Source organism: Taudactylus pleione, unplaced genomic scaffold, assembly GCF_031769625.1.
Source record: "Taudactylus pleione unplaced genomic scaffold, aTauple2 ptg000914l, whole genome shotgun sequence".
NCBI lineage: Eukaryota > Metazoa > Chordata > Amphibia > Anura > Myobatrachidae > Taudactylus > Taudactylus pleione.
Window position 1 is genome coordinate 560,205 of NW_028285315.1, and position 26,141 is coordinate 586,345.

A 26,141-nucleotide genomic window follows, 5' to 3' on the forward strand; every position below is an offset into this window, starting at 1 on the left:
CTTTAGAGCATTTTCTCATTGAACAATGGGTGTTCTGACTTCATTGATTCCTTCTAAACATGTGACATGTTATTTTTATAAGCAAAAATGCAAATAACCATTATAGTATCAATTTGGTCAAAGAATTGCTTTGCAACAGAGATTCCAAAATCGAACAAGTTAACAGGTAAACACTTACATTTTCCAAAAGGATTTTTAAGTTTTATGAAAATATTAGGGATGTAGGCTTTAGAGCAATTTCTCATTGGACTATGGGTGTTCTGATTTCATTGATACCTTTTAAACATGTGAGAAGTTATTTCTAGAGGTATGTTTTGGAAAAACTTGCATATAAATTACAAAATGAAATCCAACAACATATTTTAATGATTAATTTTGAGTGAACATTACAAAGTATAACTTTCACATAGCCTAGATTTTGTTAAATCCTTAACTTAGCTGAGAAATTACTTAACTTTTCTATAGGCATGCTATAAAGTTTTACGAAAAGATTAGGGATGTAGGCTTTAGAGCAATTTCTCATTGAACTATGGGTGTTCTGATTTCATTGATTCCGTTAAACCTGTGAGAAGTTTTTTCTAGAAGTATGTTTTGGAAAAATTTGCATATGAATTACAAAATGAAATCCAACAACATATTTTAATGATTTATTTTGAGTGAACATTACAAAGTATAACTTTCACATAGCCTAGATTTTGTTAAATCCTTAACTTAGCTGAGAGATAACTTATTTGTTCTATATGCATGCTATAAAGTTTTACGAAAAGATTAGGGATGTAGGCTTTAGAGCAATTTCTCATTGGACTATGGGTGTTCTGATTTCATTGATTCCTTTTAAACATGTGAGATATAATTTTTATATGCAGATATGCAAATGTCCTTTATTCTATCAATTTGGTCAAAGAATTTTTTGCAACACAGATTACCAAAATTGAACAAGTTAACAGGTAAATACTTATCTTTTCCAAAAGGATAACTTTTACTATCCACCTAAAATCTAAAAAACCTGTAACTACATGTACATCATACACATCATTGTTTATGTTGTATTTATTTTCCTATAGGAATTACTTTTAGAAATGTACATTCTTTACAACATTGTCATCCATTTATTTCATGAATAGTTTAAACAGTGATCGAAAAGAAAACCTCGACCCCGAAGGGACTCGAACCCTCAATCTTCTGATCCGAAGTCAGACGCCTTATCCATTAGGCCACACAGTCAACTATGTAGAAGATGTCGAACCTGTGGAAGGTGTGGTAATAGCAAACTCAAGTATAACATTCAAAATTTAGAAGTTTTTCTAGAGGAATGTTTTGGAAAAACTTGCATATGAATTACAAAATGAAATCCAACAACATATTTAATGATTTATTTTGAGTGAACATTACAAAGTATACCTTTCAGATAGCCTAGATTTTGTTAAATCCTTAATTTAGCTGAGAAATAACATAACTTTTCTATAGCCATGCTATAAAGTTTTATGAAAAGATTAGGGATGTAGGCTTTAGAGCATTTTCTCATTGAACAATGGGTGTTCTGACTTCATTGATTCCTTCTAAACATGTGACATGTTATTTTTATATGCAAAAATGCAAATAACCATTATAGTATCAATTTGGTCAAAGAATTGCTTTGCAACAGAGATTCCAAAATCGAACAAGTTAACAGGTAAACACTTACATTTTCCAAAAGGATTTTTAAGTTTTATGAAAATATTAGGGATGTAGGCTTTAGAGCAATTTCTCATTGGACTATGGGTGTTCTGATTTCATTGATACCTTTTAAACATGTGAGAAGTTATTTCTAGAGGTATGTTTTGGAAAAACTTGCATATAAATTACAAAATGAAATCCAACAACATATTTTAATGATTAATTTTGAGTGAACATTACAAAGTATAACTTTCACATAGCCTAGATTTTGTTAAATCCTTAACTTAGCTGAGAAATTACTTAACTTTTCTATAGGCATGCTATAAAGTTTTACGAAAAGATTAGGGATGTAGGCTTTAGAGCAATTTCTCATTGAACTATGGGTGTTCTGATTTCATTGATTCCGTTAAACCTGTGAGAAGTTTTTTCTAGAAGTATGTTTTGGAAAAATTTGCATATGAATTACAAAATGAAATCCAACAACATATTTTAATGATTTATTTTGAGTGAACATTACAAAGTATAACTTTCACATAGCCTAGATTTTGTTAAATCCTTAACTTAGCTGAGAGATAACTTATTTGTTCTATATGCATGCTATAAAGTTTTACGAAAAGATTAGGGATGTAGGCTTTAGAGCAATTTCTCATTGGACTATGGGTGTTCTGATTTCATTGATTCCTTTTAAACATGTGAGATATAATTTTTATATGCAGATATGCAAATGTCCTTTATTCTATCAATTTGGTCAAAGAATTTTTTGCAACACAGATTACCAAAATTGAACAAGTTAACAGGTAAATACTTATCTTTTCCAAAAGGATAACTTTTACTATCCACCTAAAATCTAAAAAACCTGTAACTACATGTACATCATACACATCATTGTTTATGTTGTATTTATTTTCCTATAGGAATTACTTTTAGAAATGTACATTCTTTACAACATTGTCATCCATTTATTTCATGAATAGTTTAAACAGTGATCGAAAAGAAAACCTCGACCCCGAAGGGACTCGAACCCTCAATCTTCTGATCCGAAGTCAGACGCCTTATCCATTAGGCCACACAGTCAACTATGTAGAAGATGTCGAACCTGTGGAAGGTGTGGTAATAGCAAACTCAAGTATAACATTCAAAATTTAGAAGTTTTTCTAGAGGAATGTTTTGGAAAAACTTGCATATGAATTACAAAATGAAATCCAACAACATATTTAATGATTTATTTTGAGTGAACATTACAAAGTATACCTTTCAGATAGCCTAGATTTTGTTAAATCCTTAATTTAGCTGAGAAATAACATAACTTTTCTATAGCCATGCTATAAAGTTTTATGAAAAGATTAGGGATGTAGGCTTTAGAGCATTTTCTCATTGAACAATGGGTGTTCTGACTTCATTGATTCCTTCTAAACATGTGACATGTTATTTTTATAAGCAAAAATGCAAATAACCATTATAGTATCAATTTGGTCAAAGAATTGCTTTGCAACAGAGATTCCAAAATCGAACAAGTTAACAGGTAAACACTTACATTTTCCAAAAGGATTTTTAAGTTTTATGAAAATATTAGGGATGTAGGCTTTAGAGCAATTTCTCATTGGACTATGGGTGTTCTGATTTCATTGATACCTTTTAAACATGTGAGAAGTTATTTCTAGAGGTATGTTTTGGAAAAACTTGCATATAAATTACAAAATGAAATCCAACAACATATTTTAATGATTAATTTTGAGTGAACATTACAAAGTATAACTTTCACATAGCCTAGATTTTGTTAAATCCTTAACTTAGCTGAGAAATTACTTAACTTTTCTATAGGCATGCTATAAAGTTTTACGAAAAGATTAGGGATGTAGGCTTTAGAGCAATTTCTCATTGAACTATGGGTGTTCTGATTTCATTGATTCCGTTAAACCTGTGAGAAGTTTTTTCTAGAAGTATGTTTTGGAAAAATTTGCATATGAATTACAAAATGAAATCCAACAACATATTTTAATGATTTATTTTGAGTGAACATTACAAAGTATAACTTTCACATAGCCTAGATTTTGTTAAATCCTTAACTTAGCTGAGAGATAACTTATTTGTTCTATATGCATGCTATAAAGTTTTACGAAAAGATTAGGGATGTAGGCTTTAGAGCAATTTCTCATTGGACTATGGGTGTTCTGATTTCATTGATTCCTTTTAAACATGTGAGATATAATTTTTATATGCAGATATGCAAATGTCCTTTATTCTATCAATTTGGTCAAAGAATTTTTTGCAACACAGATTACCAAAATTGAACAAGTTAACAGGTAAATACTTATCTTTTCCAAAAGGATAACTTTTACTATCCACCTAAAATCTAAAAAACCTGTAACTACATGTACATCATACACATCATTGTTTATGTTGTATTTATTTTCCTATAGGAATTACTTTTAGAAATGTACATTCTTTACAACATTGTCATCCATTTATTTCATGAATAGTTTAAACAGTGATCGAAAAGAAAACCTCGACCACGAAGGGACTCGAACCCTCAATCTTCTGATCCGAAGTCAGACGCCTTATCCATTAGGCCACACAGTCAACTATGTAGAAGATGTCGAACCTGTGGAAGGTGTGGTAATAGCAAACTCAAGTATAACATTCAAAATTTAGAAGTTTTTCTAGAGGAATGTTTTGGAAAAACTTGCATATGAATTACAAAATGAAATCCAACAACATATTTTAATGATTTATTTTGAGTGAACATTACAAAGTATAACTTTCACATAGCCTAGATTTTGTTAAATCCTTAACTTAGCTGAGAGATAACTTATTTGTTCTATATGCATGCTATAAAGTTTTACGAAAAGATTAGGGATGTAGGCTTTAGAGCATTTTCTCATTGAACAATGGGTGTTCTGACTTCATTGATTCCTTCTAAACATGTGACATGTTATTTTTATATGCAAAAATGCAAATAACCATTATAGTATCAATTTGGTCAAAGAATTACTTTGCAACAGAGATTCCAAAATCGAACAAGTTAACAGGTAAACACTTACATTTTCCAAAAGGATTTTTAAGTTTTATGGAAATATTAGGGATGTAGGCTTTAGAGCAATTTCTCATTGGACTATGGGTGTTCTGATTTCATTGATACCTTTTAAACATGTGAGAAGTTATTTCTAGAGGTATGTTTTGGAAAAACTTGCATATGAAATACAAAATGAAATCCAACAACATATTTTAATGATTAATTTTGAGTGAACATTACAAAGTATAACTTTCACATAGCCTAGATTTTGTTAAATCCTTAACTTAGCTGAGAAATTACTTAACATTTCTATAGGCATGCTATAAAGTTTTACGAAAAGATTAGGGATGTAGGCTTTAGAGCAATTTCTCATTGAACTATGGGTGTTCTGATTTCATTGATTCCTTCTAAACATGAGAGATGTATTTTTTATATGCAGATATGCAAATAACCATTATAGTATCAATTTGGTCAAAGAATTGCTTTGCAACACAGATTACCAAAATCCAACAAGTTAACAGGTAAACACTTACATTTTCCAAAAGGATTTTTAAGTTTTATGAAAATATTAGGGATGTAGGCTTTATAGCAATTTCTCATTGGACTATGGGTGTTCTGATTTCATTGATTCCTTTAAACATGTGAGATATAATTTTTATATGCAGATATGCAAATATCCATTATTGTATCAATTTGGTCAAAGAATTTTTTGCAACACAGATTACCAAAATAGAACAAGTTAACAGGTGAATACTTATCTTTTCCAAAAGGATAACATTTACTATCCACCTAAAATCTAAAAAAACTGTAACTATATGTACATCATACACATCATTGTTTATGTTGTATTTATTTTCCTATAGGAATTACATTTAGAAATGTACATTCTTTACAACTTTGTCATCCATTTATTTCATGAATAGTTTAAATAGTGATCAAAAAGAAAACCTCGACCCCGAAGGGACTCGAGCCCTCAATCTTCGATTCGAAGTCAGACGCCTTATCCATTAGGCCACGCAGTCAACTCTGTAGAAGATGTCGAACCTGTGGAAGGTGTGGTAATAGCAATCTCAAGTATAACATTCAAAATTTAGAAGTTTTTCTAGAGGAATGTTTTGGAAAAACTTGCATATGAATTACAAAATTAAATCCAACAACATATTTTAATGATTTATTTTGAGTGAACATTACAAAGTATACCTTTCAGATAGCCTAGATTTTGTTAAATCCTTAATTTAGCTGAGAAATAACTTAACTTTTCTATAGCCATGCTATAAAGTTTTATGAAAAGATTAGGGATGTAGGCTTTAGAGCAATTTCTCATTGAACAATGGGTGTTCTGATTTCATTGATTCCTTCTAAACATGTGACATGTTATTTTTATATGCAGATATGCAAATATCCTTTATTGTATCAATTTGGTCAAAGAATTTTTTGCAACACAGATTACCAAAATTGAACAAGTTAACAGGTAAATACTTACATTTTCCAAAAGGATTTTTAAGTTTTATGAAAATATTAGGGATGTAGGCTTTATAGCAATTTCTCATTGGACTATGGGTGTTCTGATTTCATTGATTCCGTTAAACATGTGAGAAGTTTTTTCTAGAAGTATGTTTTGGAAAAATTTGCAGATGAATTACAAAATGAAATCCAACAACATATTTTAATGATTTATTTTGAGTGAACATTACAAAGTATAACTTTCACATAGCCTAGATTTTGTTAAATCCTTAACTTAGCTGAGAGATAACTTATTTGTTCTATATGCATGCTATAAAGTTTTACGAAAAGATTAGGGATGTAGGCTTTAGAGCAATTTCTCATTGGACTATGGGTGTTCTGATTTCATTGATTCCTTTAAACATGTGAGATATAATTTTTATATGCAGATATGCAAATATCCTTTATTGTATCAATTTGGTCAAAGAATTTTTTGCAACACAGATTACCAAAATTGAACAAGTTAACAGGTAAATACTTATCTTTTCCAAAAGGATAACTTTTACTATCCACCTAAAATCTAAAAAAACTGTAACTATATGTACATCATACACATCATTGTTTATGTTGTATTTATTTTCCTATAGGAATTACATTTAGAAATGTACATTCTTTACAACTTTGTCATCCATTTATTTCATGAATAGTTTAAATAGTGATCAAAAAGAAAACCTCGACCCCGAAGGGACTCGAGCCCTCAATCTTCGATTCGAAGTCAGACGTCTTATCCATTAGGCCACGTAGTCAACTCTGTAGAAGATGTCGAACCTGTGGAAGGTGTGGTAATAGCAATCTCAAGTATAACATTCAAAATTTAGAAGTTTTTCTAGAGGAATGTTTTGGAAAAACTTGCATATGAATTACAAAATTAAATCCAACAACATATTTTAATGATTTATTTTGAGTGAACATTACAAAGTATACCTTTCAGATAGCCTAGATTTTGTTAAATCCTTAATTTAGCTGAGAAATAACTTAACTTTTCTATAGCCATGCTATAAAGTTTTATGAAAAAAATAGGGATGTAGGCTTTAGAGCAATTTCTCATTGAACAATGGGTGTTCTGATTTCATTGATTCCTTCTAAACATGTGACATGTTATTTTTATATGCAGATATGCAAATATCCTTTATTGTATCAATTTGGTCAAAGAATTTTTTGCAACACAGATTACCAAAATTGAACAAGTTAACAGGTAAATACTTACATTTTCCAAAAGGATTTTTAAGTTTTATGAAAATATTAGGGATGTAGGCTTTATAGCAATTTCTCATTGGACTATGGGTGTTCTGATTTCATTGATTCCGTTAAACATGTGAGAAGTTTTTTCTAGAAGTATGTTTTGGAAAAATTTGCAGATGAATTACAAAATGAAATCCAACAACATATTTTAATGATTTATTTTGAGTGAACATTACAAAGTATAACTTTCACATAGCCTAGATTTTGTTAAATCCTTAACTTAGCTGAGAGATAACTTATTTGTTCTATATGCATGCTATAAAGTTTTACGAAAAGATTAGGGATGTAGGCTTTAGAGCAATTTCTCATTGGACTATGGGTGTTCTGATTTCATTGATTCCTTTAAACATGTGAGATATAATTTTTATATGCAGATATGCAAATATCCTTTATTGTATCAATTTGGTCAAAGAATTTTTTGCAACACAGATTACCAAAATTGAACAAGTTAACAGGTAAATACTTATCTTTTCCAAAAGGATAACTTTTACTATCCACCTAAAATCTAAAAAAACTGTAACTATATGTACATCATACACATAATTGTTTATGTTGTATTTATTTTCCTATAGGAATTACATTTAGAAATGTACATTCTTTACAACATTGTTATCCATTTATTTCATGAATAGTTTAAATAGTGATCGAAAAGAAAACCTCGACCATGAAGGGACTCGAACCCTCAATCTTCTGATCCGAAGTCAGACACCTTACCCATTAGGCCACGCAGTCAACTATGTAGAAGATGTCAAACCTGTGGAAGGTGTGGTAATAACAACCTCAAGTATAACATTCAAAATTTAGAAGTTTTTTCTAGAGGAATGTTTTGGAAAAACTTGCATATGAATTACAAAATGAAATCCAACAACATATTTGAATGATTTATTTTGAGTGAACATTGCAAAGTATACCATTCACATAGCCTAGATTTTGTTAAATCCTTAACTTAGCTGAGAAATAACTTAACTTTTCTATAGCCATGCTATAAAGTTTTATGAAAAGATTAGGGATGTAGGCTTTAGAGCAATTTCTAATTGAACAATGGGTGTTCTGATTTCATTGACTCCTTCTAAACATGTGAGATGTTATTTTTATATGCAAAAATGCAAATAACCATTATAGTATCAATTTGGTCAAAGAATTGCTTTGCAACACAGATTACCAAAATCGAACAAGTTAACAGGTAAACACTTACATTTTCCAAAAGGATTTTTAAGTTTTATGAAAATATTAGGGATGTAGGCTTTATAGCAATTTCTCATTGGACTATGGGTGTTCTGATTTCATTGATAACTTTTAAACATGTGAGAAGTTATTTCTAGAGGTATGTTTTGGAAAAACTTGCATATGAATTACAAAATGAAATCCAACAACATATTTTAATGATTAATTTTGAGTGAACATTGCAAAGTATAACTTTCACATAGCCTAGATTTTGTTAAATCCTTAACTTGGCTGAGAAATTACTTAACTTTTCTATAGGCATGCTATAAAGTTTTACGAAAAGATTAGGGATGTAGGCTTTAGAGCAATTTCTCATTGAACTATGGGTGTTCTGATTTCATTGATTCCTTCTAAACATGAGAGATGTATTTTTTATATGCAGATATGCAAATAACCATTATAGTATCAATTTGGTCAAAGAATTGCTTTGCAACACAGAATACCAAAATCCAACAAGTTAACAGGTAAACACTTACATTTTCCAAAAGGATTTTTAAGTTTTATGAAAATATTAGGGATGTAGGCTTTATAGCAATTTCTAAATGGACTATGGGTGTTCTGATTTCATTGATTCCTTTAAACATGTGAGATATAATTTTTATATGCAGATATGCAAATATCCATTATTGTATCAATTTGGTCAAAGAATTTTTTGCAACACAGATTACCAAAATAGAACAAGTTAACAGGTGAATACTTATCTTTTCCAAAAGGATAACATTTACTATCCACCTAAAATCTAAAAAAACTGTAACTATATGTACATCATACACATCATTGTTTATGTTGTATTTATTTTCCTATAGGAATTACATTTAGAAATGTACATTCTTTACAACTTTGTCATCCATTTATTTCATGAATAGTTTAAATAGTGATCAAAAAGAAAACCTCGACCACGAAGGGACTCGACCCCTCAATCTTCGATTCGAAGTCAGACGCCTTATCCATTAGGCCACGCAGTCAACTATGTAGAAGATGTCGAACCTGTGGAAGGTGTGGTAATAGCAAACTCAAGTATAACATTCAAAATTTAGAAGTTTTTTCTAGAGGAATGTTTTGGAAAAACTTGCATATGAATTACAAAATGAAATCCAACAACATATTTTAATGATTTATTTTGAGTGAACATTACAAAGTATACCTTTCAGATAGCCTAGATTTTGTTAAATCCTTAATTTAGCTGAGAAATAACTTAACTTTTCTATAGCCATGCTATAAAGTTTTATGAAAAAATTAGGGATGTAGGCTTTAGAGCAATTTCTCATTGAACAATGGGTGTTCTGATTTCATTGATTCCTTCTAAACATGTGACATGTTATTTTTATATGCAGATATGCAAATATCCTTTATTGTATCAATTTGGTCAAAGAATTGTTTGCAACACAGATTACCAAAATTGAACAAGTTAACAGGTAAATACTTACATTTTCCAAAATAATTTTTAAGTTATATGAAAATATTAGGGATGTAGGCTTTATAGCAATTTCTCATTGGACTATGGGTGTTCTGATTTCATTGATTCCTTTTAAACTTGTGAGAAGTTTTTTCTAGAGGTATGTTTTGGAAAAACTTGCATATGAATTAGAAAATGAAATCCAACAACATATTTTAATAATTTATTTTGAGTGAACATTACAAAGTATAACTTTCACATAGCCTAGATTTTGTTAAATCCTTAACTTGGCTGAGAAATTTCTTAACTTTTCTATAGGCATGCTATAAAGTTTTATGAAAATATTATGGATGTAGGCTTTAGAGCAATTTCTCCTTGAACTATGGGTGTTCTGATTTCATTGATTCCTTCTAAACATGTGAGATGTAGTTTTTATATGCAGATATGCAAATAACCATTATAGTATCAATTTGGTCAAAGAATTGCTTTGCAACACAGATTACCAAAATCCAACAAGTTAACAGGTAAACACTTACATTTTCCAAAAGGATTTTTAAGTTTTATGAAAATATTAGGGATGTAGGCTTTATAGCAATTTCTCATTGGACTATGGGTGTTCTGATTTCATTGATTCCGTTAAACCTGTTAGAAGTTTTTTCTAGAAGTATGTTTTGGAAAAATTTGCATATGAATTACAAAATGAAATCCAACAACATATTTTAATGATTTATTTTGAGTGAACATTACAAAGTATAACTTTCACATAGCCTAGATTTTGTTAAATCCTTAACTTAGCTGAGAGATAACTTATTTGTTCTATATGCATGCTATAAAGTTTTACGAAAAGATTAGGGATGTAGGCTTTAAAGCAATTTCTCATTGGACTATGGGTGTTCTGATTTCATTGATTCCTTTTAAACATGTGAGATATAATTTTTATATGCAGATATGCAAATGTCCTTTATTCTATCAATTTGGTCAAAGAATTTTTTGCAACACAGATTACCAAAATTGAACAAGTTAACAGGTAAATACTTATCTTTTCCAAAAGGATAACTTTTACTATCCACCTAAAATCTAAAAAACCTGTAACTACATGTACATCATACACATCATTGTTTATGTTGTATTTATTTTCCTATAGGAATTACTTTTAGAAATGTACATTCTTTACAACATTGTCATCCATTTATTTCATGAATAGTTTAAACAGTGATCGAAAAGAAAACCTCGACCCCGAAGGGACTCGAACCATCAATCTTCTGATCCGAAGTCAGACGCCTTATCCATTAGGCCACACAGTCAACTATGTAGAAGATGTCGAACCTGTGGAAGGTGTGGTAATAGCAAACTCAAGTATAACATTCAAAATTTAGAAGTTTTTTCTAGAGGAATGTTTTGGAAAAACTTGCATATGAATTACAAAATGAAATCCAACAACATATTTTAATGATTTATTTTGAGTGAACATTACAAAGTATACCTTTCAGATAGCCTAGATTTTGTTAAATCCTTAATTTAGCTGAGAAATAACTTAACTTCTCTATAGCCATGCTATAAAGTTTTATGAAAAGATTAGGGATGTAGGCTTTAGAGCATTTTCTCATTGAACAATGGGTGTTCTGACTTCATTGATTCCTTCTAAACATGTGACATGTTATTTTTATATGCAAAAATGCAAATAACCATTATAGTATCAATTTGGTCAAAGAATTGCTTTGCAACAGAGATTCCAAAATCGAACAAGTTAACAGGTAAACACTTACATTTTCCAAAAGGATTTTTAAGTTTTATGAAAATATTAGGGATGTAGGCTTTAGAGCAATTTCTCATTGGACTATGGGTTTTCTGATTTCATTGATACCTTTTAAACATGTGAGAAGTTATTTCTAGAGGTATGTTTTGGAAAAACTTGCATATGAATTACAAAATGAAATCCAACAACATATTTTAATGATTAATTTTGAGTGAACATTACAAAGTATAACTTTCACATAGCCTAGATTTTGTTAAATCCTTAACTTAGCTGAGAAATGACTTAACTTTTCTATAGGCATGCTATAAAGTTTTACGAAAAGATTAGGGATGTAGGCTTTAGAGCAATTTCTCATTGAACTATGGGTGTTCTGATTTCATTGATTCCTACTAAACATGTGAGATGTACTTTTTATATGCAGATATGCAAATAACCATTATAGTATCAATTTGGTCAAAGAATTGCTTTGCAACACAGATTACCAAAATCAAACAAGTTAACAGGTAAACACTTACATTTTCCAAAAGGATTTTTAAGTTTTATGAAAATATTAGGGATGTAGGCTTTATAGCAATTTCTCATTGGACTATGGGTGTTCTGATTTCATTGATTCCTTTAAACATGTGAGATATAATTTTTATATGCAGATATGCAAATATCCATTATTGTATCAATTTGGTCAATGAATTTTTTGCAACACAGATTACCAAAATAGAACAAGTTAACAGTTAAATACTTATCTTTTCCAAAAGGATAACATTTACTATCCACCTAAAATCTAAAAAAACTGTAACTATATGTACATCATACACATCATTGTTTACATTGTAGTTATTTTCCTATAGGAATTACATTTAGAAATGTACATTCTTTACAACTTTGTCATCCATTTATTTCATGAATAGTTTAAATAGTGATCAAAAAGAAAACCTCGACCACGAAGAGACTCGAACCCTCAATCTTCTGATCCGAAGTCAGACGCCTTATCCATTAGGCCACACAGTCAACTATGTAGAAGATGTCGAACCTGTGGAAGGTGTGGTAATAGCAAACTCAAGTATAACATTCAAAATTTAGAAGTTTTTTCTAGAGGAATGTTTTGGAAAAACTTGCATATGAATTACAAAATGAAATCCAACAACATAATTTAATGATTTATTTTGAGTGAACATTACAAAGTATACCTTTCAGATAGCCTAGATTTTGTTAAATCCTTAATTTAGCTGAGAAATAACTTAACTTCTCTATAGCCATGCTATAAAGTTTTATGAAAAAATTAGGGATGTAGGCTTTAGAGCAATTTCTCATTGAACTATGGGTTTTCTGATTTCATTGATTCCTTCTAAACATGTGAGATGTATTTTTATATGCAAATATGCAAATAACCATTATAGTATCAATTTGGTCAAAGAATTGCTTTGCAACACAGATTACCAAAATCCAACAAGTTAACAGGTAAACACTTACATTTTCCAAAAGGATTTTTAAGTTTTATGAAAATATTAGGGATGTAGGCTTTATAGCAATTTCTCATTGGACTATGGGTGTTCTGATTTCATTGATTCCGTTAAACATGTGAGAAGTTTTTTCTAGAAGTATGTTTTGAAAAAATTTGCATATGAATTACAAAATGAAATCCAACAACATATTTTAATGATTTATTTTGAGTGAACATTACAAAGTATAACTTTCACATAGCCTAGATTTTGTTAAATCCTTAACTTAGCTGAGAGATAACTTATTTGTTCTATATGCATGCTATAAAGTTTTACGAAAAGATTAGGGATGTAGGCTTTAGAGCAATTTCTCATTGGACTATGGGTGTTCTGATTTCATTGATTCCTTTTAAACATGTGAGATATAATTTTTATATGCAGATATGCAAATATCCTTTATTGTATCAATTTGGTCAAAGAATTTTTTGCAACACAGATTACCAAAATTTAACAAGTTAACAGGTAAATTCTTATCTTTTCCAAAAGGATAACTTTTACTATCCACCTAAAATCTAAAAAAACTGTAACTATATGTACATCATACACATCATTGTTTATGTTGTATTTATTTTCCTATAGGAATTACATTTAGAAATGTACATTCTTTACAACATTGTCATCTATTTATTTCATGAATAGTTTAAATAGTGATCGAAAAGAAAACCTCGACCACAAAGGGACTCGAACCCTCAATCTTGTGATCCGAAGTCAGACGCCTTATCCATTAGGCCACACAGTCAACTATGTAGAAGATGTCGAACCTGTGGAAGGTGTGGTAATAGCAAACTCAAGTAGAACATTCAAAATTTAGAAGTTTTTTCTAGAGGAATGTTTTGGAAAAACTTGCATATGAATTACAAAATGAAATCCAACAACATAATTTAATGATTTATTTTGAGTGAACATTACAAAGTATACCTTTCAGATAGCCTAGATTTTGTTAAATCCTTAATTTAGCTGAGAAATAACTTAACTTCTCTATAACCATGCTATAAAGTTTTATGAAAAAATTAGGGATGTAGGCTTTAGAGCAATTTCTCATTGAACTATGGGTTTTCTGATTTCATTGATTCCTTCTAAACATGTGAGATGTATTTTTATATGCAAATATGCAAATAACCATTATAGTATCAATTTGGTCAAAGAATTGCTTTGCAACACAGATTACCAAAATCCAACAAGTTAACAGGTAAACACTTACATTTTCCAAAAGGATTTTTAAGTTTTATGAAAATATTAGGGATGTAGGCTTTATAGCAATTTCTCATTGGACTATGGGTGTTCTGATTTCATTGATTCCGTAAAACATGTGAGAAGTTTTTTCTAGAAGTATGTTTTTAAAAAATTTGCATATGAATTACAAAATGAAATCCAACAACATATTTTAATGATTTATTTTGAGTGAACATTACAAAGTATAACTTTCACATAGCCTAGATTTTGTTAAATCCTTAATTTAGCTGAGAGATAACTTATTTGTTCTATATGCATGCTATAAAGTTTTACGAAAAGATTAGGGATGTAGGCTTTAGAGCAATTTCTCATTGGACTATGGGTGTTCTGATTTCATTGATTCCTTTTAAACATGTGAGATATAATTTTTATATGCAGATATGCAAATATCCTTTATTGTATCAATTTGGTCAAAGAATTTTTTGCAACACAGATTACCAAAATTTAACAAGTTAACAGGTAAATTCTTATCTTTTCCAAAAGGATAACTTTTACTATCCACCTAAAATCTAAAAAAACTGTAACTATATGTACATCATACACATCATTGTTTATGTTGTATTTATTTTCCTATAGCAATTACATTTAGAAATGTACATTCTTTACAACATTGTCATCTATTTATTTCATGAATAGTTTAAATAGTGATCGAAAAGAAAACCTCGACCACAAAGGGACTCGAACCCTCAATCTTGTGATCCGAAGTCAGACGCCTTATCCATTAGGCCACGCAGTCAACTATGTAGAAAATGTCAAACCTGTGGAAGGTGTGGTAATAGCAAACTCAAGTATAACATTCAAAATTTAGAAGTTTTTTCTAGAGGAATGTTTTGGAAAAACTTGCATATGAATTACAAAATGAAATCCAACAACATATTTTAATGATTTATTTTGAGTGAACATTACAAAGTATACCTTTCACATAGCCTAGATTTTGTTAAATCCTTAATATAGCTGAGAAATAACTTAACTTTTCAATAGCCATGCTATAAAGTTTTCTGAAAAGATTAGGGATGTAGGCTTTAGAGCAATTTCTAATTGAACAATGGGTGTTCTGATTTCATTGACTCCTTCTAAACATGTGAGATGTTATTTTTATATGCAAAAATGCAAATAACCATTATGGTATCAATTTGGTCAAAGAATTGCTTTGCAACACAGATTACCAAAATCAAACAAGTTAACAGGTAAACACTTACATTTTCCAAAAGGATTTTTAAGTTTTATGAAAATATTAGGGATGTAGGCTTTATAGCAATTTCTCATTGGACTATGGGTGTTCTGATTTCATTGATTCCTTTTAAACATGTGAGAAGTTTTTTCTAGAGATATTATTTGGAAAAACTTGCATATGAATTACAAAATGAAATCCAACAACATATTTTAATGATTTATTTTGAGTGAACATTACAAAGTATAACTTTCACATAGCCTAGATTTTGTTAAATCCTTAACTTAGCTGAGAAATTACTTAACTTTTCTATAGGCATGCTATAAAGTTTTATGAAAAGATTAGGGATGTAGGCTTTAGAGCAATTTCTCATTGAAATATGGGTGTTCTGATTTCATTGATTCCTTCTAAACATGTGAGATGTATTTTTTATATGCAGATATGCAAATAACCATTATAGTATCAATTTGGTCAAAGAATTGCTTTGCAACACAGATTACCAAAATCCAACAAGTTAACAGGTAAACACTTACATTTTCCAAAAGGATTTTTAAGTTTTATGAAAATATTAGGGATGTAGGCTTTATAGCAATTTCTCATTGGACTATGGGTGTTCTGATTTCAATGATTCCGTTAAACATGTGAGAAGTTTTTTCTAGAAGTATGTTTTGGAAAAATTTGCATATGAATTACAAAATGAAATCCAACAACATATTTTAATGATTTATTTTGAGTGAACATTACAAAGTATAACTTTCACATAGCCTAGATTTTGTTAAATCCTTAACTTAGCTGGGAGATAACTTATTTGTTCTATTTGCATGCTATAAAGTTTTACGAAAAGATTAGGGATGTAGGCTTTAGAGCAATTTCTCATTGGACTATGGGTGTTCTGATTTCATTGATTCCTTTTAAACATGTGAGATATAATTTTTATATGCAGATATGCAAATATCCTTTATTGTATCAGTTTGGTCAAAGAATTTTTTGCAACACAGATTACCAAAATTGAACAAGTTAACAGGTAAATACTTATCTTTTCCAAAAGGATAACATTTACTATCCACCTAAAATCTAAAAAAACTGTAACTATATGTACATCATACACATCATTATTTATGTTGTATTTATTTTCCTATAGTAATTACTTTTAGAAATGTACATTCTTTACAACATTGTCATCCATTTATTTCAGGAATAGTTTAAATAGTGATCGAAAAGAAAACCTCGACCACGAAGAGACTCGAACCCTCAATCTTCTGATCCGAAGTCAGATGCCTTATCAATTAGGCCACACAGTCAACTATGTAGAAGATGTCGAACCTGTGGAAGGTGTGGTAATAGCAAACTCAAATATAACATTCAAAATTTAGAAGTTTTTTCTAGAGGAATGTTTTGGAAAAACTTGCATATGAATTACAAAATGAAATCCAACAACATATTTTAATGATTTATTTTGAGTGAACATTACAAAGTATACCTTTCAGATAGCCTAGATTTTGTTAAATCCTTAATTTAGCTGAGAAATAACTTAACTTTTCTATAGCCATGCTATAAAGTTTTATGAAAAGATTAGGGATGTAGGCTTTAGAGCATTTTCTCATTGAACAATGGGTGTTCTAACTTCAGTGATTCCTTCTAAACATGTGACATGTTATTTTTATATGCAAAAATGCAAATAACCATTATAGTATCAATTTGGTCAAAGAATTGCTTTGCAACACAGATTACCAAAATCGAACAAGTTAACAGGTAAACACTTACATTTTCCAAAAGGATTTTTAAGTTTTATGAAAATATTAGGGATGTAGGCTTTATAGCAATTTCTCATTGGACTATGGGTCTACTGATTTCATTGATACCTTTTAAACATGTGAGAAGATATTTCTAGAGGTATGTTTTGGAAAAACTTGCATATGAATTACAAAATGAAATCCAACAACATATTTTAATGATTAATTTTGAGTGAACATTACAAAGTATAACTTTCACATAGCCTAGATTTTGTTAAATCCTTAACTTAGCTGAGAAATGACTTAACTTTTCTATAGGCATGCTATAAAGTTTTACGAAAAGATTAGGGATGTAGGCTTTAGAGCAATTTCTCATTGAACTATGGGTGTTCTGATTTCATTGATTCCTTCTAAACATGTGAGATGTATTTTTTATATGCAGATATGCAAATAACCATTATAGTATCAATTTGGTCAAAGAATTGCTTTGCAACACAGATTACCAAAATCCAACAAGTTAACAGGTAAACACTTACATTTTCCAAAAGGATTTTTAAGTTTTATGAAAATATTAGGGATGTAGGCTTTATAGCAATTTCTCATTGGACTATGGGTGTTCTGATTTCATTGATTCCTTTAAACATGTGAGATATAATTTTTATATGCAGATATGCAAATATCCATTATTGTATCAATTTGGTCAATGAATTTTTTGCAACACAGATTACCAAAATAGAACAAGTTAACAGTTAAATACTTATCTTTTCCAAAAGGATAACATTTACTATCCACCTAAAATCTAAAAAAACTGTAACTATATGTACATCATACACATCATTGTTTATGTTGTATTTAGTTTCCTATAGGAATTACATTTAGAAATGTACATTCTTTACAACTTTGTCATCCATTTATTTCATGAATAGTTTAAATAGTGATCAAAAAGAAAACCTCGACCACGAAGAGACTCGAACCCTCAATCTTCTGATCCGAAGTCAGATGCCTTATCCATTAGGCCACACAGTCAACTATGTAGAAGATGTCGAACCTGTGGAAGGTGTGGTAATAGCAAATTCAAGTATAACATTCAAAATTTAGAAGTTTTTTCTAGAGGAATGTTTTGGAAAAACTTGCATATGAATTACAAAATGAAATCCAACAACATAATTTAATGATTTATTTTGAGTGAACATTACAAAGTATACCTTTCAGATAGCCTAGATTTTGTTAAATCCTTAATTTAGCTGAGAAATAACTTAACTTCTCTATAGCCATGCTATAAAATTTTATGAAAAAATTAGGGATGTAGGCTTTAGAGCAATTTCTCATTGAACTATGGGTTTTCTGATTTCATTGATTCCTTCTAAACATGTGAGATGTATTTTTATATGCAAATATGCAAATAACCATTATAGTATCAATTTGGTCAAAGAATTGCTTTGCAACACAGATTACCAAAATCCAACAAGTTAACAGGTAAACACTTACATTTTCCAAAAGGATTTTTAAGTTTTATGAAAATATTAGGGATGTAGGCTTTATAGCAATTTCTCATTGGACTATGGGTGTTCTGATTTCATTGATTCCGTAAAACATGTGAGAAGTTTTTTCTAGAAGTATGTTTTTAAAAAATTTGCATATGAATTACAAAATGAAATCCAACAACATATTTTAATGATTTATTTTGAGTGAACATTACAAAGTATAACTTTCACATAGCCTAGATTTTGTTAAATCCTTAATTTAGCTGAGAGATAACTTATTTGTTCTATATGCATGCTATAAAGTTTTACGAAAAGATTAGGGATGTAGGCTTTAGAGCAATTTCTCATTGGACTATGGGTGTTCTGATTTCATTGATTCCTTTTAAACATGTGAGATATAATTTTTATATGCAGATATGCAAATATCCTTTATTGTATCAATTTGGTCAAAGAATTTTTTGCAACACAGATTACCAAAATTTAACAAGTTAACAGGTAAATTCTTATCTTTTCCAAAAGGATAACTTTTACTATCCACCTAAAATCTAAAAAAACTGTAACTATATGTACATCATACACATCATTGTTTATGTTGTATTTATTTTCCTATAGCAATTACATTTAGAAATGTACATTCTTTACAACATTGTCATCTATTTATTTCATGAATAGTTTAAATAGTGATCGAAAAGAAAACCTCGACCACAAAGGGACTCGAACCCTCAATCTTGTGATCCGAAGTCAGACGCCTTATCCATTAGGCCACGCAGTCAACTATGTAGAAAATGTCAAACCTGTGGAAGGTGTGGTAATAGCAAACTCAAGTATAACATTCAAAATTTAGAAGTTTTTTCTAGAGGAATGTTTTGGAAAAACTTGCATATGAATTACAAAATGAAATCCAACAACATATTTTAATGATTTATTTTGAGTGAACATTACAAAGTATACCTTTCACATAGCCTAGATTTTGTTAAATCCTTAATATAGCTGAGAAATAACTTAACTTTTCAATAGCCATGCTATAAAGTTTTCTGAAAAGATTAGGGATGTAGGCTTTAGAGCAATTTCTAATTGAACAATGGGTGTTCTGATTTCATTGACTCCTTCTAAACATGTGAGATGTTATTTTTATATGCAAAAATGCAAATAACCATTATGGTATCAATTTGGTCAAAGAATTGCTTTGCAACACAGATTACCAAAATCAAACAAGTTAACAGGTAAACACTTACATTTTCCAAAAGGATTTTTAAGTTTTATGAAAATATTAGGGATGTAGGCTTTATAGCAATTTCTCATTGGACTATGGGTGTTCTGATTTCATTGATTCCTTTTAAACATGTGAGAAGTTTTTTCTAGAGATATTATTTGGAAAAACTTGCATATGAATTACAAAATGAAATCCAACAACATATTTTAATGATTTATTTTGAGTGAACATTACAAAGTATAACTTTCACATAGCCTAGATTTTGTTAAATCCTTAACTTAGCTGAGAAATTACTTAACTTTTCTATAGGCATGCTATAAAGTTTTATGAAAAGATTAGGGATGTAGGCTTTAGAGCAATTTCTCATTGAAATATGGGTGTTCTGATTTCATTGATTCCTTCTAAACATGTGAGATGTATTTTTTATATGCAGATATGCAAATAACCATTATAGTATCAATTTGGTCAAAGAATTGCTTTGCAACACAGATTACCAAAATCCAACAAGTTAACAGGTAAACACTTACATTTTCCAAAAGGATTTTTAAGTTTTATGAAAATATTAGGGATGTAGGCTTTATAGCAATTTCTCATTGGACTATGGGTGTTCTGATTTCAATGATTCCGTTAAACATGTGAGAAGTTTTTTCTAGAAGTATGTTTTGGAAAAATTTGCATATGAATTACAAAATGAAATCCAACAACATATTTTAATGATTTATTTTGAGTGAACATTACAAAGTATAACTTTCACATAGCCTAGATTTTGTTAAATCCTTAACTTAGCTGGGAGATAACTTATTTGTTCTATTTGCATGCTATAAAGTTTTACGAAAAGATTAGGGATGTAGGCTTTAGAGCAATTTCTCATTGGACTATGGGTGTTCTGATTTCATTGATTCCTTTTAAACATGTGAGATATAATTTTTATATGCAGATATGCAAATATCCTTTATTGTATCAGTTTGGTCAAAGAATTTTTTGCAACACAGATTACCAAAATTGAACAAGTTAACAGGTAAATACTTATCTTTTCCAAAAGGATAACATTTACTATCCACCTAAAATCTAAAAAAACTGTAACTATATGTACATCATACACATCATTATTTATGTTGTATTTATTTTCCTATAGGAATTACTTTTAGAAATGTACATTCTTTACAACATTGTCATCCATTTATTTCAGGAATAGTTTAAATAGTGATCAAAAAGAAAACCTCGACCACGAAGAGACTCGAACCCTCAATCTTCTGATCCGAAGTCAGACGCCTTATCAATTAGGCCACACAGTCAACTATGTAGAAGATGTCGAACCTGTGGAAGGTGTGGTAATAGCAAACTCAAATATAACATTCAAAATTTAGAAGTTTTTTCTAGAGGAATGTTTTGGAAAAACTTGCATATGAATTACAAAATGAAATCCAACAACATATTTTAATGATTTATTTTGAGTGAACATTACAAAGTATACCTTTCAGATAGCCTAGATTTTGTTAAATCCTTAATTTAGCTGAGAAATAACTTAACTTTTCTATAGCCATGCTATAAAGTTTTATGAAAAGATTAGGGATGTAGGCTTTAGAGCATTTTCTCATTGAACAATGGGTGTTCTAACTTCAGTGATTCCTTCTAAACATGTGACATGTTATTTTTATATGCAAAAATGCAAATAACCATTATAGTATCAATTTGGTCAAAGAATTGCTTTGCAACACAGATTACCAAAATCGAACAAGTTAACAGGTAAACACTTACATTTTCCAAAAGGATTTTTAAGTTTTATGAAAATATTAGGGATGTAGGCTTTATAGCAATTTCTCATTGGACTATGGGTCTACTGATTTCATTGATACCTTTTAAACATGTGAGAAGATATTTCTAGAGGTATGTTTTGGAAAAACTTGCATATGAATTACAAAATGAAATCCAACAACATATTTTAATGATTAATTTTGAGTGAACATTACAAAGTATAACTTTCACATAGCCTAGATTTTGTTAAATCCTTAACTTAGCTGAGAAATGACTTAACTTTTCTATAGGCATGCTATAAAGTTTTACGAAAAGATTAGGGATGTAGGCTTTAGAGCAATTTCTCATTGAACTATGGGTGTTCTGATTTCATTGATTCCTTCTAAACATGTGAGATGTATTTTTTATATGCAGATATGCAAATAACCATTATAGTATCAATTTGGTCAAAGAATTGCTTTGCAACACAGATTACCAAAATCCAACAAGTTAACAGGTAAACACTTACATTTTCCAAAAGGATTTTTAAGTTTTATGAAAATATTAGGGATGTAGGCTTTATAGCAATTTCTCATTGGACTATGGGTGTTCTGATTTCATTGATTCCTTTAAACATGTGAGATATAATTTTTATATGCAGATATGCAAATATCCATTATTGTATCAATTTGGTCAATGAATTTTTTGCAACACAGATTACCAAAATAGAACAAGTTAACAGTTAAATACTTATCTTTTCCAAAAGGATAACATTTACTATCCACCTAAAATCTAAAAAAACTGTAACTATATGTACATCATACACATCATTGTTTATGTTGTATTTAGTTTCCTATAGGAATTACATTTAGAAATGTACATTCTTTACAACTTTGTCATCCATTTATTTCATGAATAGTTTAAATAGTGATCAAAAAGAAAACCTCGACCACGAAGAGACTCGAACCCTCAATCTTCTGATCCGAAGTCAGATGCCTTATCCATTAGGCCACACAGTCAACTATGTAGAAGATGTCGAACCTGTGGAAGGTGTGGTAATAGCAAATTCAAGTATAACATTCAAAATTTAGAAGTTTTTTCTAGAGGAATGTTTTGGAAAAACTTGCATATGAATTACAAAATGAAATCCAACAACATAATTTAATGATTTATTTTGAGTGAACATTACAAAGTATACCTTTCAGATAGCCTAGATTTTGTTAAATCCTTAATTTAGCTGAGAAATAACTTAACTTCTCTATAGCCATGCTATAAAATTTTATGAAAAAATTAGGGATGTAGGCTTTAGAGCAATTTCTCATTGAACTATGGGTTTTCTGATTTCATTGATTCCTTCTAAACATGTGAGATGTATTTTTATATGCAAATATGCAAATAACCATTATAGTATCAATTTGGTCAAAGAATTGCTTTGCAACACAGATTACCAAAATCCAACAAGTTAACAGGTAAACACTTACATTTTCCAAAAGGATTTTTAAGTTTTATGAAAATATTAGGGATGTAGGCTTTATAGCAATTTCTCATTGGACTATGGGTGTTCTGATTTCATTGATTCCGTTAAACATGTGAGAAGTTTTTTCTAGAAGTATGTTTTGAAAAAATTTGCATATGAATTACAAAATGAAATCCAACAACATATTTTAATGATTTATTTTGAGTGAACATTACAAAGTATAACTTTCACATAGCCTAGATTTTGTTAAATCCTTAACTTAGCTGAGAGATAACTTATTTGTTCTATATGCATGCTATAAAGTTTTACGAAAAGATTAGGGATGTAGGCTTTAGAGCAATTTCTCATTGGACTATGGGTGTTCTGATTTCATTGATTCCTTTTAAACATGTGAGATATAATTTTTATATGCAGATATGCAAATATCCTTTATTGTATCAATTTGATCAAAGAATTTTTTGCAACACAGATTACCAAAATTTAACAAGTTAACAGGTAAATTCTTATCTTTTCCAAAAGGATAACTTTTACTATCCACCTAAAATCTAAAAAAACTGTAACTATATGTACATCATACACATCATTGTTTATGTTGTATTTATTTTCCTATAGGAATTACATTTAGAAATGTACATTCTTTACAACATTGTCATCTATTTATTTCATGAATAGTTTAAATAGTGATCGAAAAGAAAACCTCGACCACAAAGGGACTCGAACCCTCAATCTTGTGATCCGAAGTCAGACGCCTTATCCATTAGGCCACGCAGTCAACTATGTAGAAAATGTCAAACCTGTGGAAGGTGTGGTAATAGCAAACTCAAGTATAACATTCAAAATGTAGAAGTTTTTTCTAGAGGAATGTTTTGGAAAAACTTGCATATGAATTACAAAATGAAATCCAACAACATATTTTAATGATTTATTTTGAGTGAACATTACAAAGTATACCTTTCACATAGCCTAGATTTTGTTAAATCCTTAATATAGCTGAGAAATAACTTAACTTTTCAATAGCCATGCTATAAAGTTTTCTGAAAAGATTAGGGATGTAGGCTTTAGAGCAATTTCTAATTGAACAATGGGTGTTCTGATTTCATTGACTCCTTCTAAACATGTGAGATGTTATTTTTATATGCAAAAATGCAAATAACCATTATAGTATCAATTTGGTCAAAGAATTGCTTTGCAACACAGATTACCAAAATCGAACAAGTTAACAGTTAAACACTTACATTTTCCAAAAGGATTTTTAAGTTTTATGAAAATATTAGGGATGTAGGCTTTATAGCAATTTCTCATTGGACTATGGGTGTTCTGATTTCATTGATTCCTTTTAAACATGTGAGAAGTTTTTTCTAGAGATATGTTTTGGAAAAACTTGCATATGAATTACAAAATGAAATCCAACAACATATTTTAATGATTTATTTTGAGTGAACATTACAAAGTATAACTTTCACATAGCCTAGATTTTGTTAAATCCTTAACTTAGCTGAGAAATTACTTAACTTTTCTATAGGCATGCTATAAAGTTTTATGAAAAGATTAGGGATGTAGGCTTTAGAGCAATTTCTCATTGAAATATGGGTGTTCTGATTACATTGATTCCTTCTAAACATGTGAGATGTATTTTTTATATGCAGATATGCAAATAACCATTATAGTATCAATTTGGTCAAAGAATTGCTTTGCAACACAGATTACCAAAATCCAACAAGTTAACAGGTAAACACTTACATTTTCCAAAAGGATTTTTAAGTTTTATGAAAATATTAGGGATGTAGGTTTTATAGCAATTTCTCATTGGACTATGGGTGTTCTGAATTCATTGATTCCTTTAAACATGTGAGATATAATTTTTATATGCAGATATGCAAATATCCATTATTGTATCAATTTGGTCAATGAATTTTTTGCAACACAGATTACCAAAATAGAACAAGTTAACAGTTAAATACTTATCTTTTCCAAAAGGATAACATTTACTATCCACTTAAAATCTAAAAAAACTGTAACTATATGTACATCATACACATCATTGTTTATGTTGTATTTATTTTCCTATAGGAATTACATTTAGAAATGTACATTCTTTACAACATTGTCAACCATTTATTTCATGAATAGTTTAAATAGTGATCGAAAAGAAAACCTCGACCACGAAGGGACTCGAACCCTCAATCATCTGATCCGAAGTCAGACGCCTTATCCATTAGGCCACGCAGTCAACTATGTAGAAGATGTCGAACCTGTGGAAGGTGTGGTAATAGCAAACTCAAGTATAGCATTCAAAATGTAGAATTTTTTTCTAGAGGAATGTTTTGGAAAAACTTGCATATGAATTACAAAATGAAATCCAACAACATAATTTAATGATTTATTTTGAGTGAACATTACAAAGTATACCTTTCAGATAGCCTAGATTTTGTTAAATCCTTAATTTAGCTGAGAAATAACTTAACTTCTCTATAGCCATGCTATAAGGTTTTATGAAAAAATTAGGGATGTAGGCTTTAGAGCAATTTCTCATTGAACTATGGGTTTTCTGATTTCACTGATACCTTCTAAACATGTGAGATGTTATTTTTATATGCAAATATGCAAATAACCATTATAGTATCAATTTGGTCAAAGAATTGCTTTGCAACACAGATTACCAAAATCCAACAAATTAACAGGTAAACACTTACATTTTCCAAAAGGATTTTTAAGTTTTATGAAAATATTAGGGATGTAGGCTTTATAGCAATTTCTCATTGGACTATGGGTGTTCTGATTTCATTGATTCCGTTAAACATGTGAGAAGT

General features: G+C 29.6%; 12 non-coding genes across 12 annotated transcripts; all 12 read right to left on the minus strand.

Annotated features, from left to right (window-relative positions):
* Positions 1–1,151: 1,151 nt before the first annotated feature.
* On the minus strand, positions 1,152–1,224 carry TRNAR-UCG (transfer RNA arginine (anticodon UCG)). Its single transcript has one exon. It is a non-coding gene; the product is annotated as a tRNA-Arg (tRNA).
* A 1,433-nt stretch (positions 1,225–2,657) lies between these two features.
* TRNAR-UCG (transfer RNA arginine (anticodon UCG)) lies at positions 2,658–2,730 on the minus strand. The gene has a single exon. It is a non-coding gene; the product is annotated as a tRNA-Arg (tRNA).
* A 1,433-nt stretch (positions 2,731–4,163) lies between these two features.
* Positions 4,164–4,236, minus strand: TRNAR-UCG (transfer RNA arginine (anticodon UCG)). Its single transcript has one exon. It is a non-coding gene; the product is annotated as a tRNA-Arg (tRNA).
* Positions 4,237–8,073: 3,837 nt separating this feature from the next.
* On the minus strand, positions 8,074–8,146 carry TRNAR-UCG (transfer RNA arginine (anticodon UCG)). The gene has a single exon. It is a non-coding gene; the product is annotated as a tRNA-Arg (tRNA).
* A 4,576-nt stretch (positions 8,147–12,722) lies between these two features.
* TRNAR-UCG (transfer RNA arginine (anticodon UCG)) lies at positions 12,723–12,795 on the minus strand. The gene has a single exon. It is a non-coding gene; the product is annotated as a tRNA-Arg (tRNA).
* Positions 12,796–15,182: 2,387 nt separating this feature from the next.
* Positions 15,183–15,255, minus strand: TRNAR-UCG (transfer RNA arginine (anticodon UCG)). The gene has a single exon. It is a non-coding gene; the product is annotated as a tRNA-Arg (tRNA).
* Positions 15,256–18,376: 3,121 nt separating this feature from the next.
* Positions 18,377–18,449, minus strand: TRNAR-UCG (transfer RNA arginine (anticodon UCG)). Its single transcript has one exon. It is a non-coding gene; the product is annotated as a tRNA-Arg (tRNA).
* Positions 18,450–19,606: 1,157 nt separating this feature from the next.
* Positions 19,607–19,679, minus strand: TRNAR-UCG (transfer RNA arginine (anticodon UCG)). The gene has a single exon. It is a non-coding gene; the product is annotated as a tRNA-Arg (tRNA).
* A 1,663-nt stretch (positions 19,680–21,342) lies between these two features.
* On the minus strand, positions 21,343–21,415 carry TRNAR-UCG (transfer RNA arginine (anticodon UCG)). Its single transcript has one exon. It is a non-coding gene; the product is annotated as a tRNA-Arg (tRNA).
* A 1,385-nt stretch (positions 21,416–22,800) lies between these two features.
* On the minus strand, positions 22,801–22,873 carry TRNAR-UCG (transfer RNA arginine (anticodon UCG)). The gene has a single exon. It is a non-coding gene; the product is annotated as a tRNA-Arg (tRNA).
* A 1,157-nt stretch (positions 22,874–24,030) lies between these two features.
* On the minus strand, positions 24,031–24,103 carry TRNAR-UCG (transfer RNA arginine (anticodon UCG)). The gene has a single exon. It is a non-coding gene; the product is annotated as a tRNA-Arg (tRNA).
* Positions 24,104–25,488: 1,385 nt separating this feature from the next.
* Positions 25,489–25,561, minus strand: TRNAR-UCG (transfer RNA arginine (anticodon UCG)). The gene has a single exon. It is a non-coding gene; the product is annotated as a tRNA-Arg (tRNA).
* Between the last annotated feature and the right edge of the window lie 580 nt (positions 25,562–26,141).